Raw genomic sequence first — 4109 nt, 5'->3', positions numbered from 1 at the left:
TTCCCCTCTCCTGCTCCGTCCCGCCCCCCCGACCCGCCACCCGCCAGTCGCCCGGGGGATGGAAGCAGAGGATGCCTGGAGGGCGCCGGGCGCCATGCCCTCCACTACTACGGCTACGGAGTGGGGTTGAGGGAGAGAGGGGCGGAGCTCCGCAGGTCTGCTCCCTGCCGGGCGCCCGGCGCTGAATTGGTGCGCGGGGGGTCTCCCCCAAACCGTCGGTCGGCGTGGAACAAAACTCCGCGGCCACAAACAACCAAAGTGCCGATAAATAGTGCTAATGGTGGCGTTCGATCAGCCCCCTCTCCACCACCCCCGCCTCCCCTCCCGCACCTCATACGGCGGAGGGGTTGTTTCGCTACTCCGGCGCGCCGGAAGTGTGATTGGGGCGGGTGGAGGTCGAGCACGGTGTTCCAGCGACTTGTTCGTCGCACCGCCCCGCCCCGCCACGTGACGAACTCAGCCCGCGATCTCGGTTCATTCATGCGACAATCGTGGAGCGTTAAGAAGCTGGTGCCCCCCCCCCCCCTTGGCCAGGGGACGCGGACGCGGAGGCCGGGGGGCTGCAGCGAGCCCCAGCGTTCTGGAACGTAAGGGCCTTATTCTCTATTATTCAGATAGCCTTCAGAATGCTTTTACAAGGTTCCTTTGTGCTGAGCCAGGCGCGGCTGGGGCGGAGGGCGTTGGCGGGGGAGGGGAGGGGAGGTGTTATAGGACACGGTCCGAAAGCGTATTCCTGGGCCGTATAGTAACGCGGGGGCCTAGGCTAGGAGGGGCGGGTCTGTGCTCGACGCCACCGGGAGCCGGCTGGGGCTGGGGCGCCCTTCAACACAGGGGCAGCGTCGTCAGTGGCGGTGGAGGGGCTGACTTGTTAGCGTGAGAGGATTTGGTTGTTCAGGTACAACGGCTTCACCAGGCTGCGGGGGGGAGTCTCCACCGTGTCCTCGCCGCCACCACCAGCAGCAGCAACATCAGCAGAAGTAGCAGCAGCAGCGGCGGCCCCGCGGTCTAGGTGTGTAGCACCCTCAGCGGAGGGGGGAGGGCGGGGGGAATGCATTTACACACTCGTCCCACTGAGTCCAAAGTCCCTTATTGGATTCGCCGATTCACCGCTTTGCAAATAAAATAGAGGAATTGAGCCCCCCCCCCCTTTTCCGCGCCCTCTCCCCGAGGCGCCTGCTGGGGAGGAAAGGGTTTCCTCTCGCTATCCGTACACACTTGGGCGACGGGGCGTGTCCCGAGAAGTTCCATGATGGCCGAGGCCGAGCCCGAGCTAAACAGATTCCGCCCCCAAGCCTGGTCGCCTGGTCTCGCGTTACGGTTCCAATTTTCCGAAACTATCGATGTTGCTATTTTTCCGAATGACAGGTGCTTGGTGACACTACTACCCGCTCCTCACCTCCCATCGTCCTCGCCTCTTCGGCTGTGTCCACCTCCCTTTTGATCATCTCTGGTTTTCATAATATCCAATATTCCAGAATTTTAATGTGTGTAAGTATACTGCAATAAGTTCTTTTATATTTCTTAATTATCAGCTCTGCTTCTCTGCTTTTAGTAATTTTGTTACATTTTATTACAGCTCATTGCATTTAACTGGAAAAGGAAAGAAAAATAACAACTGTCACTCAATTTAAGTGAAATCACTGAATGGTTACATTGCTTTATTGTGTAAAAAGGGGATATCAAGTTCGCAAAAATATTAAGTAGAAGCTGCAACAATTCGAAAATTTCATGTCGACGCCTGCGTTTGACTCAAATTTAAGCACATATTTTGACCAAGAACATTTTCATTACGTTTGTCGATTACGAGAAAAGTGCTGTCTCTTTTTTCCCCGCGTCCTTACCCTATGGACTCAATTAATTCAATGGATACAATAACGGCAGTGGTGATTATGTTGAGGCATATTTGCAATGGCAATAAGGAGAAGCAGTTCCCATTCTTTCTTGTACTAAACTACATTCTGGTCACAGCTATTCCCAAATTTGAATCACTGTAACAAAAAGAAAGAGCTCATTTTAATGACAAAGGTAACTTAGAGCATCAGTAACTGTGGAACTAATGTAAGACTTCAGGAAATAGATGTGTGCTTACCGTCAACTACTAGAGCAGCAATGCTCTGCATGAGCCTCCACCATGCCATGAGGAAGTCTATGTCAAATATTGCTAGCATTAGGATTAAAAACCCAATGAGCATGATGACTATGCCAGAGCAAACTTAAAGCATCAGTAAATGTGGCACTAATGTGAGACTTCAGGAAATAGATGTGTACTTAACGTCAACTACTAGAGCGGCAATGCTCTGCATGAGCCTCCACCATGCCATGAGGAAGTCTATGGCTGTTACTCTGTCAAAAGAAACATATGTTAATTACATGTACGAAACGATTCTGTGCAATGTTTTTAATGAAATAATTGTAAGCAGAGCACTACTGAAGGACTGAAGAAAGGGTGGAGTAAGGGACTACGGCCTTATTATTGAACCAAACCCAATACCTACTCCTTACTACGATATTGGCTGGCAGTAAATATATTTGTCGACATGAGGCAAGAGGATATGAGAACAAATTTTGATAGTTTTGAACATTAATATTCAAAGGCAACAGTTTCTTAATGTAAATGCCCAAAACCGGTCTGTACAAACATGCACAGCGCCTATCCTTCAACACTTTGGATCATGCAATGGCTGTGGTATAACCTTTACGGTAGCACACATACATAACAAGTTTTAACGTGAATTAAATATTTATAGTCACTTACCCAAAGGACTCTGGCCTTTCGACACAAGCAATAGCGCACAGGCATTATGGAACAAAGGACACCTGAAAAAGAGGACAGACAAAACAGAAGTAGGGACAAGCTCTTTAAACATATTAGAAAAATTACTCAAAACAATTTTGTTGGTTTGCTGTCATATTTTTCACTCAATCTAACCTGTCACTGCACTAACGGACTTTCTTTCAATGACAAATAATTCAAAATTCGTTTGCAAATCAAGATGACAAAGTCGAAGAAAATGTTTTTAAATAACAAAATGTGCGTCACCTAAGTGCTTGGGCTTCAGCTTCGGCGGTTGCGGTTGGGTGGTTGGGCGATCTCAGGGCGATCTTCGTGAGCGGCGAGCGCGTAAATCTATGACGTCATGACCCTCCCAATCTCCCCCGTAAGTGGTATGGGAAAGTTGGTATCTCGGAGAGTGCGTGGGCATTCCCTTTCATCTATCCGTGTATCTTTTCGTGTCTCTTCTATGAGCTCATATTCCATGGGCTGGCGTCACTCTTTGTCTCGAAGCTATCCTGAGATTACAGAGATTTGAGTTTCACCGATGATGCTCACATTAACGAGATGTACAATGGACCCGCCCGCAATCTCGTAGGAAACCTTGCTCAAGTTGCCGCTGCTTCCGCACTCTGCCGCCAGGGCGCAGCACGGTCGTCGCTCGCTCCTCAGTCGCCGCTCGCCAGCCGGTCGCGTCGCGTCGCGTTGCAAGTTGAGTGGTGTAGCGTTGTCCAGAGCGTCTAACCTGTTGTTGTGCTGATTGTGTGCCGTTTTCTTCGCGATTTCGAGTTTCTCAGAAGTGTCCGAGTTTCTCTGAAGTCCGTCTCTGCGTGCGTGTCGTCTTGTTAGAGGTGAGCTGTGTTCACTGCCCAGATTATGGTGTTATTGGTTAGATGGTCGATGTGATGTGCCGCGGTTGACTCTGGTGTTGTCGTCTCCCTTTGTTGCCGACGCAAAACAGGAAACTGGCCCTGTCCTGTCGTTCGGCCTGACAATAACTCTCATTTCATTTAACATCGAATTATATCGTCTTGTACTCCGTCAAGTGAAAACGGTGTATTTTTCAGGAGGGGGAGGGGAGGGATCGACGATCAACGGGTGTCCCGACCGACGGCTTCTGTTCTTGTCGCTGATTTCTATAGAACTCACGACAGCGGCGCGACGACGTACTCGTTTTCATCGGTATACATCGTATGTTGTTTGTGGTGTGGGTGGGGTGGGAGCGGGGGACCTGTTTTGTTGTAAAGCCGCTACCCAAGTTTTCTAATCCCGGCCGGCTGCCCGGCTCCCGTCGAAAAAATGATTATGATGGCGCTGCTGTGTCGTCGAGTCAGTG

The 4109-nt window shown here is 50.4% G+C and overlaps 1 protein-coding gene and 1 long non-coding RNA gene across 3 annotated transcripts in view; one reads left to right on the top strand and one right to left on the bottom strand.

Annotated features, from left to right (window-relative positions):
* Positions 1–1626: 1626 nt before the first annotated feature.
* Positions 1627–3092, bottom strand: LOC113205800 (uncharacterized). Its single transcript, XR_003303385.2, has 4 exons — positions 2930–3092; positions 2756–2817; positions 2090–2343; positions 1627–1988 (listed from the first exon to the last, which is right to left on the bottom strand). It is a non-coding gene; the product is annotated as an uncharacterized LOC113205800 (long non-coding RNA).
* Positions 3093–3302: 210 nt separating this feature from the next.
* The window catches only part of LOC113216447 (gastrula zinc finger protein XlCGF57.1-like), a 185033-nt gene continuing 184226 nt past the window's right edge, over positions 3303–4109 (top strand). Inside the window, exon 1 of one of the 2 annotated variants that reach the window (XM_052267558.1) lies at positions 3303–3624. The gene's annotated coding sequence lies outside the window, so the exon portion shown is untranslated. The remainder of the gene's footprint in view (positions 3625–4109) is intronic. The other variant, XM_052267559.1, reaches the window with a different exon arrangement.

Source organism: Frankliniella occidentalis, unplaced genomic scaffold (genome assembly GCF_000697945.3).
Source record: "Frankliniella occidentalis isolate FOCC.00 unplaced genomic scaffold, Focc_3.1 Scaffold54, whole genome shotgun sequence".
Classification (NCBI taxonomy): Eukaryota; Metazoa; Arthropoda; class Insecta; order Thysanoptera; family Thripidae; genus Frankliniella; species Frankliniella occidentalis.
The sequence above is the reverse complement of the archived record's forward strand: the minus strand, read 5'-3'. Positions and strand labels throughout refer to the sequence as shown.